At 39.9% G+C, this 17,014-nt stretch overlaps 1 long non-coding RNA gene across 1 annotated transcript; it reads left to right on the forward strand.

The window, feature by feature from the left end:
• The first annotated feature begins 341 nt into the window (after positions 1-341).
• Positions 342-11,283, forward strand: LOC138361833 (uncharacterized). Its single transcript, XR_011227210.1, has 3 exons — positions 342-416; positions 5,098-5,214; positions 10,988-11,283. It is a non-coding gene; the product is annotated as an uncharacterized lncRNA (long non-coding RNA).
• The last annotated feature ends 5,731 nt before the right edge of the window (positions 11,284-17,014 follow it).

Here is a 17,014-nt window from a genome sequence, read left to right on the forward strand (position 1 = left end):
TAATGTGTTAATTCAGTCTAAAATCTTTTTGCAACGTTTATATGCGATATACGTAGCTGGAAACTACCTAATATTTAAAAATAATAGTTACAACATTCTATTAATATATAATGTTGAAATAAATATCACACAAAGTCTGTATATCTGTTTTTAGATGTCTTATAATTTTTTTTTAAAATAGTATTAATGATTTTTATGAATCTTGCGTAAAAATTATGTTAATTATTATTAATCTAATTGTTATTATTTTAAGTAAAAGAATTGCAAGTATTCGAATAACCACGGGGTCTCTGTTTGTGTATGAATGCACGGATTTGTTTTTGTTATGAGATGGACGCCTTAGAAAGCATAGTGTAGGCCACCTGTGGCTCGCATCCGATCCCACGATCGTCGTCGCCCCTAAATCAACACAACAGGTATTTAGTATTTACGATTATAATAAGTAATATTTCTTTTATAATAATATTGCAGCAGGTGGTGTAGTGGTAAGACACTCGCCTAGCGTTCCGCGAGCGCTATGTCATGGGTTCGTATCCTGGCCGGGGAGGATTTACTGGGCGCAATTCCTTAACTGTAGCCTCTGTTTAACGCAACAGTAAAATGTGTACTTGGATGAAAAAACGACTCTTCGCGGCGGGGATCGTATTCCAGGGACCTGCCCGAAACGCTACGCGTAATAGTGGCTGTACAAGAATGTAACAACTCTTGTGTAGATCTCAGGTTAGGGGCTAGGCATTTACACTCTTAGGTCAGCAAACTAGCTAGAAGGTTAGACCATTAGACTCCACTCGTCAATCGGGGCCCTGCATGACACAGCTTATCCTAACCTAGCCCAGCTTAAACCATCTTAGCATAGTTCATTCTAGCTGTGCATAGTGTTTGCACAGCCTTGCTTATCCTAGTTTACCTCTTCCTAGCCTACCGTAGCCAAGCCTATCCCAGTATACCCTAACCTAGTCTTGCCTAGCCTAACCCTGCCTTGCTTTTAAACATGACCAGTCCTTCCTACCCTAGCCAAGCCCTGACCAGCTTAGCCAAGCCCTGACCAGCTTAGCCAAGCCAATCCCTGCCTAGATTTAGCATAGCCTTGCCTTTTTATTAATATATAGAGGGTACCACCTCTGGTTGAGTTTGTAGGAACCCTCCACTTATAGGGTTGAGGGTTCCATATATATATATATATATATATATATATATATATATATATATATATATATATATATATATATATATTGGTGTATACTGGCAGCAATATAATATATATATATATATATATATATATATATATATATATATATATATATATATATATATATATATATATATATATATATATATTGGTGTATACTGGCAGCAGGTTTTCTTTCAAACATGTTTCATTGAATATGACAGCATATTCTGTATGAATTATTTTCTGGTTTAGGGCTTCTATCCCTCTAACTATTTTCTTAGCATCAGGGCTTAATTGAAATAGGAGTTCTCCAAAACTCATTTTCGTACTTTTAAGGTGAAGAAAAGAAGTGATTTACTATAGAGTGTATTACACTTATTTGTATAATTTGCACGACGTTTCGAACCTCCATGGTTCATTCTCAAGTGAACAGATCTTGCAATACTAGTTGATTTTATACCCGCATTAGGTCAGGTGATAATACAATGAAGGTGAAAACGTGGGGGGATACATAAGGGATAAACATAGGGGCTGCAGAAGGCTTATTGGCCCATACGAGGCATCTCCTATCTAAACACAAAGATTAATCCAGTGTAATTGGCCTGTTATGTTGGACATTGTCTTCTGTGTTGGCATCGATATGTTCTTGTCTTGTCCTTACTCTCATGGTGGGTAGAGTAAATAGTTCCGTGATTTGGGTGTTCATGGTAGGTCGCTTAGAGGGATAGTTAGAGGGATAGAAGCCCTAAACCAGAAAATAATTAATACAGAATATGCTGTCATATTCAATGAAACATATATATATATATATATATATATATATATATATATATATATATATATATATATATATATATATATATATATACATATATATAAATAATATATATATATATACATATATATTTATATATACATATATATTTATAAATAATTATATATATATACATATATATAAACTGAAAACTCACACCCCAGAAGTGACTCGAACCCATACTCCCAGGAGCAACGCAACTGGTATGTACAAGACGCCTTAATCCACTTGACCATCACGACCGGACATAATGAGGTGATAGCCGAAGCTATTTGAACCACCCCACCGCCGGCACTCGGATAGTAATCTTGGGCATAGCATTTTACCAAATCACCTCATTCTTCGGGGCACACGTGAGGAACACAAATGCGAACAAGCCTGAATGGTCCCCAGGACAATATGCAACTGAAAACTCACACCCCAGAAGTGACTCGAACCCATACTCCCAGAAGCAACGCAACTGGTATGTACAAGACGCCTTAATCCACTTGACCATCACGACCGGACATAATGAGGTGATAGCCGAAGCTATTTGAACCACCCCACCGCCGGCACTCGGATAGTAATCTTGGGCATAGCATTTTACCAAATCACCTCATTCTTTGGGGCACACGTGAGGAACACAAATGCAAACAAGCCTGAATGGTCCCCAGGACAATATGCAACTGAAAACTCACACCCCAGAAGTGACTCGAACCCATACTCCCAGGAGTAACGTAACTGGTATGTGCAAGACGCCTTAATCCACTTGACCATCACGACCGGACATAATGAGGTGATAGCCGAAGCTATTTGAACCACCCTCCGCCGGCACTCGGATAGTAATCTTGGGCATAGCATTTTACCAAATCACCTCACGTGTGCCCCAAAGAATGAGGTGATTTGGTAAAATGCTATGCCCAAGATTACTATCCGAGTGCCGGCGGTGGGGTGGTTCAAATAGCTTCGGCTATCACCTCATTATGTCCGGTCGTGATGGTCAAGTGGATTAAGGCGTCTTGTACATACCAGTTGCGTTGCTCCTGGGAGTATGGGTTCGAGTCACTTCTGGGGTGTGAGTTTTCAGTTGCATATTGTCCTGGGGACCATTCAGGCTTGTTCGCATTTGTGTTCCTCACGTGTGCCCCAAAGAATGAGGTGATTTGGTAAAATTCTATGCCCAAGATTACTATCCGAGTGCCGCGGAGGGGTGGTTCAAATAGCTTCGGCTATCACCTCATTATGTCCGGTCGTGATGGTCAAGTGGATTAAGGCGTCTTGTACATACCAGTTGCGTTGCTCCTGGGAGTATGGGTTCGAGTCACTTCTGGGGTGTGAGTTTTCAGTTGCATATTGTCCTGGGGACCATTCAGGCTTGTTCGCACATATATATAAATAATGTGTGTGTGTAAACATGCCACGTGTGTGTAAATCACAAAAATTAACATTTGATGAAAAATGTGACAGTGTCAGACCACGGAGGAAGAATTGAAACAGGAATTTCCTTAAATACTTTCATATATTAATACATCTTCAGAAGGAATAATTTTTTATATAAATTAAATTAAAAAAAAAATCATTCCTCCATGGTCTGACACTCATATATATATATATGTATATATATATATATGTATATATATATATATATATATATATATATATATATATATATATTTATATATATATATATATATATATATATATATATATATATATATATATGCGAACAAGCCTGAATGGTCCCCAGGACATATGCAACTGAAAACTCACACCCCAGAAGTGACTCGAACCCATACTCCCAGAAGCAACGCAACTGGTATGTATAAGACGCCTTAATCCACTTGACCATCACGACCGGACATAATGAGGTGATAGCCGAGGCTATATGAACCACCCCACCGCCGGCACTCGGATAGTTATCTTGGGCATAGCATTTTACCAAATCACCTCATTCTTTGGGGCACACGTGAGGAACACAAATGCGAACAAGCCTGAATGGTCCCCAGGACATGTGCAACTGAAAACTCACACCCCAGAAGTGACTCGAACCCATACTCCCAGAAGCAACGCAACTGGTATGTACAAGACGCCTTAATCCACTTGACCATCACGACCGGACATAATGAGGTGATAGCCGAGGCTATATGAACCACCCCACCGCCGGCACTCGGATAGTTATCTTGGGCTAAGATATATATATATATATATATATATATATATATATATATATATATATATATATAATGTGTGTGTGTGTGTACTCACCTAGTTGTGCTTGCGGTGGTTGAGCTCTAGCTCTTTGTCCCGTATGTATGTATTCATATATATATATATATATATATATATATATATATATATATATATATATATATATATATATATATATATATATATATATATATATATATATACATATATATTATATATCCTGCCTGAAATGCTGCGTGTACTAGTGGCTTTACAAGATAGTTCTTATAAAGATAGCATTTTGTGGTTATTCTCTATATCTGGTTCACCTAACAGTAAATAAGTACCTGGGAGTTAGACAGCTGCTATGGGCTGCTTCCTAGGGATGTGTGTGTGTGTGTGTTTGTATTCATGTTGAATTTTACAAAGTAGGAAGAGATGTTTGTAAAAAAAAAAAATCAAATATTTTTTAAAGTATAAGTAGATTTGATATTTTTCTTTAATTGTTTATTTCTGCTGTCTCGCCTCCTTTATAAAATGGCATCATTTTTGCTGTTTTAAGGATATCAGGAAAAGTAAGGCACTCCAGAGATTTGTTAACTCCTTCCTAGTGTTGCCTAGCCCAGCCCAGCCTAGACAAGGCAGGCTGGGCATCCTAGCCTCACGCAGCTTAGCCGCAACCTACATGTAGCATCCCAGTCCATCCTAAGTGATCATTATCTTACTGGCTGTGTTTTCTCTTCAGCCCAGAATGTAATGTGGTGGAACATAAGCAGATACATATCAGGTCTTAGAGAATCTGTACTTCATACATTTCTTAATAATGTCTCACAAATATTTAAATAATTAAAAAAAATTGTATAATAACTTCATATTATTCTTGCAATTTATTTTTGCATTTTTTTTATACAAAATTTACATTTTAAAAGATTACCTCTATTTTTAGATTGATGACTTGAAGACTACAGTGCCATCCACAGCAAATCATGATCTTAAAATATCTCCTAGCAATGACGAGACCAATTTTCACAGAGATCAAATTTTTGCTAAGCAGTAGTCACAGGTAAATATATATTATATATATATAATTAACTACTTCATTGCTCAAAGCACCTTTAGACATTCTGAGAGTTGTGCTATTTTGTTAATTAATTAATTAGGCTATATTTTAATGTTTTGTAATGTTTTCATTACTTTTTTTGTTTTGAAATATAAATTGTTGAGTTTTGAAACATTTTGACATTAACTATACCTGAATATTTATAAACAAAAAAATACCAGAACTATGTCCTTGACAATTGCACTAAGAAGTCTTTGCCAAAATCAGGTGCTCAGTGCAGTAGTTAAAAACTTAAAAGTTGTACCACCTCTGGTGCAAGATTAGGGACCCATAGCCTCAGAGAAGAAAATAGAGAGTACGCAGAGAAGGCCTTGAATAATAGGCAGGCTGTTTGTGTGTGTTTCGACGGTAAGCTTGCTGACACCATATGTAATTACCTAAGTGTAGTTACAGGATTAGAGCTACGCTCGTGGTGTCCCGTCTACCCAGCACTCTTTGTCACATAATGCTTTGAAACTACTGACGGTCTTGGCCGCCACCACCTTCTCACTTAACTTTTTTTTTTTTTTTTTTTTTTTGAGATATATACAAGAGTTGTTACATTCTTGTACAGCCACTAGTACGCGTAGCGTTTCGGGCAAGTCCTTAATCCTATGGTCCCTGGAATACGATCCCCTGCCGCGAAGAATCGTTTTTTCATCCAAGTACACATTTTACTGTTGCGTTAAACAGAGGCTACAGTTAAGGAATTGCGCCCAGTAAATCCTCCCCGGCCAGGATACGAACCCATGACATAGCGCTCGCGGAACGCCAGGCGAGTGTCTTACCACTACACCACGGAGACAACTTGTTCCAACCGTGTACCACTCTGTATGCGAAAGGAAATTTTTGTATATTTCTTTGGCATCTTTGTTTAGTTAGTTTAAATCTATGACCTTTTGTTCTTGAAGTTCCAGGTCTCAGGAAATCTTCCCTATCGATTTTATCAATTCCTGTTACTATTTTGTACATAGTGATTTTATCACCTCTTTTTGTTGTCTTCTAGTTTTGGCATATTTAATGCCTCTGACCTCTCCACATAGCTCTTGCCCTTTAGTTCTGGGAGCCACTTAGTAGCATGTCTTTGCACCTTTTCCAGTTTGTTGATGTGCTTCTTAAGATATGGGCACCACACAACCGCTGCATATTCTAGCCTTGGCCGAACAAAACTCGTGAATAATTTCTTTAGTATTTCCCCATCCATGTATTTAAACGAAATTCTGAAGTTAGAAAGCGTGGCATAGGCTCCTCACACAACGTTCTTTATGTGGGCCTCAAGTGATAGTTTTCTATCTAGAATCAACCCTAGACCTCTTTCTTTTATCAGAATTATATAAAGATTTCTCACATAATTTGTAGGTTGTGTGGGATCTATGTTCTATTCCACATTCCATAACATGGCATTTATTCACATTAAATTTCATTTGCCAAGTGGTGCTCCATATACTTATTTTGTCCAGGTCTTCTTGAAGGGCATGACAATCATCTAAATTTCTTATCCATCCCATTATCTTCGCATCATCAGCAAACATGTTTATATAATTCTGTATTCCAACTGGTAGATCATTTATGTAGACAATGAACATTTCTGGTGCATGTACTGTGGTACTCCACTTGTGACACTTCTCCAGTCCGATTGCCTCTGATTACTGCCCTCATTTTTCTATCAGTCAGAAAATTTTTCATCCATGTTAGAAGCTTACCTGTCACCCATCCAAAATTTTCTAGTTTCCAGAACAACCTCTTATGTGGAACTCTGTCGAAAGCCTTTTTTATGTCTAGATAGATGCAGTCGACCCAACTACCTTTTTCCTTTAAAATCTCTGTGGCTCAATCATAGAAACTGAGTAAATTCGATACACAGGATCTTCCAGATCGAAAACAATACTGTCTGTGTGATATTATATAATTTCTCTCCAGGTGTTCTACCCATTTAGTTTTTATTATTTTTTTATTTTTCAATCTTTTCACTATTACACTTGTCAATGATTCAGGTCTATAATTGAGAGGGGTGGGGTCTTCCCTGTTGCCACTTTAGTAGATTGGAACTATGTTAGCCTTTTTCCACATGTTTGCTATGACTCCTGTACACAGGGATGCCTGAAAGATCAGGTGAAGTGGAAGGCTGAGCTCAGATGCACATTCTCTCAGAACCCATGGTGAAACTCCATCTGGACCAACTGCTTTGTTCTTACTTAGCTCCTTTAGCATATTTTCCACTTCATCTCTAGAGACCTCTATACGCTCTATGATGTTCTCAGAAATTCTTATTGTGTCTGGTTCTCTTAAGATTTCATTTTGTATAAACACACTTAGGAACTTTTGGTTTAATGTTTCACACATTGCATTATCATTTTCTGTGAATCTGTTTCCTATTTTCAACCTCTGGATATTATCCTTTACCTGCAATTTGTTGTTTATGAATTTGTAGAATAGGCCCAGTTCTGTTTTACATTTATCCATTATCCCTTTTTAAAAATATCTTTCTGCCTCTTCCCTTACTGCTGTATAATTGTTTCTCGCATCTTTGTATCGCTGGTATGATTGGGGGTTTGGCTTCTTTCTATATTGATACCTGCTTGATGGGGTTCTGCTCTTCTACTCCCCAAGCCCGGCCCGAGGCCAGGCTCGACTTGTGAGAGTTTGGTCCACCACGCTGTTGCTTGGAGCGGCCCGCAGGGCCACGTACCCACCACATCCCGGCTGATCCGGAACTTCTCTTAGAAAACAGTCCAGTTTTCTCCTGAAGATGTCCACGGTTGTTCCGGCAATATTTCTTATAGTCGCTGGGAGGACGTTGAACAACCGCGGACCTCTGATGTTTATACAGTGCTCTCTGATTGTGCCTGTGGCACCTCTGCTCTTCACTGGTTCAATCTTGCATTTTTTTCCCATATCGTTCACTCCAGTACGTTGTTATTTTACTGTGTAGATTTGGGACCTGGCCCTCCAGTATCTTCCATGTGTATATTATTTGGTATCTCTCTCGTCTCCTTTCTAGAGAGTACATTTGGAGAGCTTTGAGACGATCCCAATAATGTAGGTGTTTTATCTCGTCTATGCGTGCCGTATATGTTCTCTGTATTCCCTCTATTTCAGCAATCTCTCCTGCTCTGAAGAGGGAAGTGAATACTGAGCAGTACTCGAGACGGGACAACATAAGTGACTTGAAGAGTACAACCATTGTGATGGGATCCCTGGATTTGAAAGTTCTCATAATCCATCCGATCATTTTTCTGGCCGACGCAATATTTGCTTGTTTATGCTCCCTGAACATTAGATCGTCGGACATCATTATTCCCAAATCCTTGACATGCTGTTTTTCTACTATGGGAAGATTCGATTGTGTTTTGTACCTTGTATTATGTTTCAGATCCTCATTTTTGCCATACCTCAAATTTATCACTGTTAAACATCATGTTATTTTCTGCTGCCCAATCGAAAACTTTGTTGACATCTGCTTGTAGTTTTTCGGTCTTTCATTCCATTTTTGTGTCTTTTGGTCTGTGGCCCTCTCAATTTCTGTTGAACCAATCCTGTTTTCTGGCCCTGCATCTCTGTTTTGGTATGAATGTTTGTGTGCCTTCATTGTATATTTTGCAAAATTTGGCATACATTTAATTTACTTCCCTGTCTAGCAACAAGTCTGCCTAATTACTTATTAAAAAAATTTTGAAGTTCCCCATAGTGACCTCTCTCTCTCTTGAAATCAAGTTTATCAACTGTTTCAATGTCCCCATTTTCTGTGTGTGTGTGTTTGGAGGCTAAGCTTGCTGATACCATGTGTGTGTGTGTTTGGAGGCTAAGCTTGCTGATACCATGTGTGTGTGTGTTTGGAGGCTAAGCTTGCTGATACCATGTGTGTGTTTGGAGGCTAAGCTTACTGATACCATGTGTGTGTGTTTGGAGGCTAAGCTTGCTGATACCGTGTGTGTGTGTGTGTGTTTGGAGGCTAAGCTTGCTGATACCATTTGTGTGTGTGTGTTTAGAGGCTAAGCTTGCTGATACCGTTTGTGTGTGTGTGTGTGTGTTTAGAGGCTAAGCTTGCTGATACCATGTGTGTATTTGGAGGCTAAGCTTGCTGATACCATGTGTGTGTGTGTTTGGAGGCTAAGCTTGCTGATACCATGTGTGTGTGTGTGTTTGGAGGCTAAGCTTGCTGATACCATGTGTGTGTGTGTGTGTGTGTGTTTGGAGGCTAAGCTTGCTGATACCATGTGTGTGTGTGTGTGTGTGTGTGTGTTTGGAGGCTAAGCTTGCTGATACCGTTTGTGTGTGTGTGTGTGTGTGTTTGGAGGCTAAGCTTGCTGATACCATGTGTGTATTTGGAGGCTAAGCTTGCTGATACCATGTGTGTATTTGGAAGCTTAAGCTTGCTGATACCATGTGTGTGTGTGTTTGGAGGCTAAGCTTGCTGATACCATGTGTGTATTTAGAGGCTAAGCTTGCTGATACCATGTGTGTATTTGGAGGCTAAGCTTGCTGATACCATGTGTGTGTGTGTGTTTGGAGGCTAAGCTTGCTGATACCATGTGTGTGAGTGTGTTTGGAGGCTAAGCTTGCTGATACCATGTGTGTGTGTGTGTTTGGAGGCTAAGCTTGCTGATACCATGTGTGTGTGTGTGTTTGGAGGCTAAGCTTGCTGATACCATGTGTGTGTGTGTTTGGAGGTTAAGCTTGCTGATACCATGTGTGTGTGTTTGGAGGCTAAGCTTGCTGATACCATGTGTGTATTTGGAGGCTAAGCTTGCTGATACCATGTGTGTGTGTGTTTGGAGGCTAAGCTTGCTGATACCATGTGTGTGTGTGTATTTGGAGGCTAAGCTTGCTGATACCATGTGTGTTTGGAGGCTAAGCTTGCTGATACCATGTGTTTATTTGGAGGCTAAGCTTGCTGATACCGTGTGTGTGTGTTTGGAGGCTAAGTTTGCTGATACCATGTGTGTGTGTGTGTGTTTGGAGGCTAAGCTTGCTGATACCATGTGTGTGTGTGTGTTTGGAGGCTAAGTTTGCTGATACCATGTGTGTGTGTGTGTGTTTGGAGGCTAAGTTTGCTGATACCATGTGTGTGTGTGTGTTTGGAGGCTAAGTTTGCTGATACCATGTGTGTGTGTGTGTGTTTGGAGGCTAAGCTTGCTGATACCATGTGTGTGTGTGTGTTTGGAGGCTAAGTTTGCTGATACCATGTGTGTGTGTTTGGAGGCTAAGCTTGCTGATACCATGTGTGTGTGTGTGTTTGGAGGCTAAGCTTGCTGATACCATGTGTGTGTGTGTTTGGAGGCTAAGCTTGCTGATACCATGTGTGTGTGTGTTTGGAGGCTAAGCTTGCTGATACCATGTGTGTGTGTGTTTGGAGGCTAAGCTTGCTGATACCATGTGTGTGTGTGTGTTTGGAGGCTAAGTTTGCTGACACCGTATGTGTACTCACCTGTTTAAATAATAATAGGGGTGTGTACCACCTCTGGTGCAATTGTAGGGACCCACAGCCTTGAAGAAAATAAAGAGTATTCAGAGAAGACCTTGTGGATTCTCACTGAACACTAATCTTTTCTTCTCCTACCACCCCTCTTATTTTGTTTTATGCTGTATTCTATTATATATCATATAAATACATAGCCAAATGGCAATATTTATTATGTCTATACAAAAAGAAGACATCCACTTTATTTTTTTTCTCTCCTTTGTTTCTATGTGGATTTTGTTGTGACTAATGATTCTCCTCCTTTCCCATCAACAGGTCTTCCTCACTGGGCTTGCTCGGCTTTTGTGTTACTGTGAGGGTGCCATCATCGTTTACCCTTCAAGACTGACTCATGCTGGCATTGCATTTGTGGACTTCCCTTCACAGTAAACAGTCCTTCTCCATATGGTGATTGTCCAGGGCAAGCAGGGTGTGACTGCCATCTTGGAGAAGCAGGGTCTTTTAATATGAAGAATCTTCCGTCTTCTCTACTTACGCCAGCCTTGCATTCTTGTTACTTCATGGCCCTTGGGCCTTTTTTATTTATTTTATCTAATAAATTTTGTTATTAATACCCGTGTTTCACAAGAGATCCTTAACATTTTAAGCACCAATTGTATTGACTAATGTACGTCTTGTAACCTTTAAGACATAAACAAGACATAGATAAATGAGTGAATAATACTGAGTGACTAGGATAGGGCGAGGAACATAGTACAGTGTCTGACTTTGGAAGAATGCCTACTGTTTTAGAAACCTTATTGCCATGATCATAATCGTATGGGTTAAAAAGCATTTATTGTCACTCCTACACTGTGGCTTGTTGAACTTAAAACCTTTGCTCCTTGTTCGTGTTACATCTGACCTTTTGAAGAAATTGTATGAATCGATATCCTCCAAATTGTTCAGTATTTTAAAGGTTTCGCTCTATTACTCTCTCATTTGCATATATCTAAGCATATAGATTTAGATTAGATTTTTTATTCAGGTAAAGGTACATACATTGCAGATGAGTTACAAAGGGAAAGACAATGACTAGAGTTCACTAGCTCTATTGGAAGAGAAACGTCTGCAAGACAAGTGTGGGCAAAAATTAAGGTAGCTAAGGGGAGCAGAGCCCGGCCTGCGGCTCACAACGACCCCCAGGGTACGGCTGAAGAACTAATTCACAAGTGGAGTGATGCAGCATCATCCTCCTCCCTCCCTGCAGAAGTAAGCAGGGAACAGCTCCTCCGACATAATGACAGAAGGATTACGATAAAAAGAGCACAATCTAGTTATGACGAGTATGGGGAACCAATTACAGCCAAGGAAGTAAAGGGGGCTATGAAAAGGGTAAAAGTACAGCACCTGGTGAAGATGGCATCACCTACGACATACTCAATGCACTGTGTGAAGTGTCTGGCAATCCACTACTCCACCTGTTTAACAAGTCATTCCTATGTGGAGTGTTGCCCACACAATGGAAACATGCAATAATGGTCCCAATACCGAAACCCAATGACCCTGGCAATTACAGACCTATCAGTCTCATGTAATGCACTTGGAAGATGCTTGAAAGGATCATCCTAAACCGACTATTGCACAAAATAGGCAGGTTAGGGGAGGGGTCAATGGATTTGTTAAAGGACGGAGCACAGCAAACTATAGTTAATTACCTTGCTAAGGATACAGCTAAGTACTCCCAATAAACTCGCTCCTCGGGGCAAAATTTTAAAATTTAAAATACAATACCTAAAGCCACTAATACGCATAGCGTTTCGGGCAAGTATATACGAAGTAAAACCCAAACAAAGAACTGACTCCGTAGGACCCAAAAAAGATGAGACTAACAATTTTAAGTTGTATGATAAAAGGGCGGCAAACACTCTCAATGAATACCTAACATCAGTGTTCACACTAGAAAGCTTGAATGACATCCCATCACCAACACAAATGTTTGTCGGAGGTAAGGAGAATGAATTAAGAGAAATACCAATTACACGCGACACAATCAGGAAGAGCATTGACAAACTAAAAGACTCAGAAGCCCAAAGTGTAAATGGATTTAAGTCCCAAGTCGTAAAGGAACTGGCAAATTAATTGGGTGGTTGTAGGTAGGAGCTGCCTCGTATGGGCCGGTGGGCCTTCTGCAGTTGCCTTTGTTCTTGTGTTCTTGTGTTGAGTAGCAACATTTGCAAATTTGCAGATGATACAAAAATAGGTAGGGAAATTAACACGGAAGAAGACTCACTATCACTTCAAGTTGATCTTAATAGGGTTTTGAAATGGTCAAAAGATTGATAGATGCAGTTTAATGCTGATAAATGTAAAGTTTTGAGACTAGGTAATGATGATAGTTACAAGATACGAGCTAGATGGTGTTGAGATTGCGAAGTCGGATTGTGAAAGGGATCTGGGAGTTATGATAAGTAAGAATTTAAAACAAAAGGATCAATGCATGAATGCTCGTATTAAGGCAAATAGGACACTGGGATTTATTAATCGAAGTGTTAGTAACAAGACACCTGGTGTGGTTCTTCAGCTATATCTTGCTCTGGTTAGGCCCCATTTACATTATGTAGTTCAGTTTTGGTCGCCATATTATAGAATGGATATAAATTCACTTGAACGTGTCTAGAGTAGGATGACTAAGTTAATTCCCAAAAATAGAAATCTTTTATATGAAGAAAGATTAACAAAGCTTAAATTGCATTCACTGGAAAAGCGAAGAGTTAGGGGTGATATGATAGAGGTTTAAAAGTGGATGAATGGACATAACAAAGGGGATATTAGTAGGGTATTAAAAGTATCAACACAAGACAGAACACAAAACAATGAGTATAAATTGGATAAGTTTAGATTTAGGAAAGGACACCATCTGGTCACCACTTGGTCTGGGAGACATCTCCCGTCACGCAGGGTGCAGTCGCGCCTCCACAGATCTCCAGTATCAGCTCTTGATACTGGTAATGGCTCAAAAGGGCCACCACTTACGGGCTATTCATGCCCGTGCCACCTCTTGGGTGGCTTAATCTTCATCAATCAATCTTCATCAAGAAGATATGCCACACTTGGTCCGGGAGACATCTCCTGTCACGCAGGGTGCAGTTGCGCCTCCACAGATCTCCAGTATCATCTTTTGATACTGGTAATGGCTCGAAAGGGCCACCACTTACGGGCTATTCATGCCCGTGCCACCTCTTGGGTGGCTTAATCTTCATCAATCATTTAGGAAAGACTTGGGTAAATACTGGTTTGGCAACAGGGTTGTTGATTTGTGGAACCAATTACCGCGTAACGTGGTGGAGGTGGGGACCTCGATTGTCTCAAGCGTGGGTTGGACATGTATATGAGTGGGTTTGGGTGGTTATAGATAGGAGCTGCCTCGTATGGGCCAATAGGCCTTCTGCAGTTACCTTTATTCTTATGCTCTCAATTCACTATGCTTGCCAGTGAAACTCCTTTTCAGAAAATCGCTGGACCATGGAATAGTTCCCCTAGTAATAGTTGAAGGTGATGTAGTGATCGAGTAATCCTTATACTCCATTATCTCATCATCATAATGGCATAACTAATTACACAAGCATTAATCCTATCCCTATTTACAGGTAACGGTTTTCCACCCTTCTATATCTTACTGTGAGGTGTCATCACCGTACATAAGCAAGCGACTTGAGAATAGCACACACGGGAGGCATCTCCCGTCACGCAGGGTGCAGTCGCACCTCCACAGATCTCCAGTATCATCTATTGATACTGGTAATGGCTCAAAAGGGCCACCACTTACGGGCTATTCATGCCCGTTGACCAGACCACACACTGGAAATTGAAGAGACGACGACGTTTCGGTCCGTCCTGGACCATTCTCAAGTCGATTGTTGATGCCCGTGCCACCTTTTGGGTGGCTTAATCTTTATCAATCAGTCGAATAGCACATTACGGGCTATTCATGCCCGTGCCACCTCTTGGGTGGCTTAATCTTTATAAATAAATCAGAATAGCACACACCATTTGGTCCGGGAGCCATCTCCCGTCACGCAGGGTGCAGTTGCGCCTCCACAGATCTCCAGTATCATCTTTTGATACTGGTAATGGCTCAAAAGGGCCACCACTTACGGGGTATTCATGCCCGTGTCACCTCTTGGGTGGCTTAATCTTCATCAATCAATCGAATAGCACACAGTACAATCTCCAGTCAAGAATGTAGCACTCGGCGTGTACAGTTCTAATCGACCCAAGACGCTACAGCCTCGACACAGAGCAGACAGCAGACTACGACCGTTGTTCAGGTCCAAGTAAACTACATCTACCCGAAGTCCTTCGTCTGAATAGCCAGTTACCAGTTACAGGAGATACTTTTTCACCCACAGAGTTATTAACTCATGGAACCGCCTACTCACCGAAGCGGTACGTGGCAAAACTATGCTGATTTTCAAAATATACCTGGAAAAGATCATTCCTCCCTACACCTGGGGGGTACCTTCGTTAAAGTAAAAAGGTATACAGAAATAACAAAGAAAATAGATACGAATACTATTACCTTCGATGTTAGTAGTAGTTGTGCAAGTGAGGAGAAAGAAAAAATATTACGGAGTTGGAAGGAAGTTTCTAAGGTACTCTCGTATCTCATGGAATGTGACGGACAGGGCAAAGGTAGTTTTATTATTAATCATGGATGAAAGTAGATTGATAATATTATCTTGGAACGTTAATGGATTAAAAACTAGAGCGGTGGATGTACACTATTATACTCTTAGAGAATATTAACATAGTAGCACTCCAGGAAACTGGGGATAGGGATGGTAACATTCTGAACATGAAGATGCACATGTTGAACATGAAGATGTTCAACTGCTGGGCGAGCCCTCTCCTACTCATCTGAGGGGAGGGAGATTAGATTATGCTTGTTTGATAAATGCTGAGGGCATAGAGGAGAATTGTCTTACTGTGGATGAAATGCTAAGAGATTTTGCATTACAAATACAGCTTAAACTAGATAAAAAGCATGCCTGCCTTCAGAGGAAAAGCTTAAAGTTTAATAAGGGAGAATTAAGGGGTCTTGTTGGTCATATTAAGTCTTGGTATGATACTTATAAGCCAGTTTCGGCAGAAGCATTTTATTAAGATTTAATTAAGGAGGTAGATGTATTTAATGCAACATTAAACTGGAAAACATCTGGTATAGAAAAGCATCCCCCCATAAAAGTGTGCGGAGAAGAGAAAGGAAATTTGGAGCAAGTATTGGCAGGAGTTTGCAGAGAAAGTTAGGAGTAACAAACTTGAAGGAAATCTGGCAAGACATAAATGAAATAAGGGGTAAAAAGCATAATTTTGTTGCACATCCTGACCCGAAAGGAATTGCAAATGGGCTCGTAAATTAATGGGCGGAAGCTGCCAAACTTAGTTCATTTAATTACCCGCTGTAACGAGAGTCATTAGATTCTTGGAAAGATCTAAGAAAGGATTTTATACTTACAGCAGGTAACAGTGGTGATGTCACTTGCACAGGTATTACCAGAGAAGAACTAATAACGGCGATTAAAGTTGGGAAATCTACCGCCCCCTGGGGAGGATGGAGTAACTTATGAAATACTTAATGAACTTGCCATTATGACGAAAAGCCCACTTTTAGACCTCTTTAATATTAGTTATAAAGAGGGCAGAATTCCAAGTAAATGAAAAAGAACTATGATCATCCTTATCCCTAAAGCCAATGGAGAGTACAGACCTGTGTCTTTAACCTCGTGTTTTTGTAAAATGATGGAGAGGATCATTTTAAATAAACTTTTGTATATAATAGGTGATCAGCTGTCTAATAATTTTTCGGGTTCCTCAGAGGAAAAAGTACCTCTGACTGTATTATTAAATGTCTAGCTAATGGTAATGATTATTATACAATTTTTATTGATTTATAAGGAGCTTTTGATAAAGCCAACAAAGAGGTTATTTTATATGAATTAGCTGGTCTTGGTGTTGAAGGGAGATTATTGCGCTGGATAGGGGATTATCTTCAGGAAAGGAAGGCTCAGGTGTGGTATCAAGGTTGTATGGTTCAAGGTATCAAGGTCAAGAACTCTGCACACCTCAGGGAGGAGTGTTGAGTCTCACCCTGTTTAATGTACTAATGAATAAGATAGCATCTGAGAAATACTCAAATTGGATAACTCCAATCATATATGCCGATGATATTTTGTTTCAGGGCAGAGATATTTCAAAGGTTCAAACAGTGTTGGACAATTTCGGAAACCAGTGTCACCACATGGGACTAGTGGTTAATGAAGACAAAACTAAAGTTTGAATGTAGAAGTCGGAGGCCCATTA

This window comes from Procambarus clarkii, unplaced genomic scaffold (assembly GCF_040958095.1).
Source record: "Procambarus clarkii isolate CNS0578487 unplaced genomic scaffold, FALCON_Pclarkii_2.0 HiC_scaffold_863, whole genome shotgun sequence".
In the NCBI taxonomy this organism is placed as follows: Eukaryota; Metazoa; Arthropoda; class Malacostraca; order Decapoda; family Cambaridae; genus Procambarus; species Procambarus clarkii.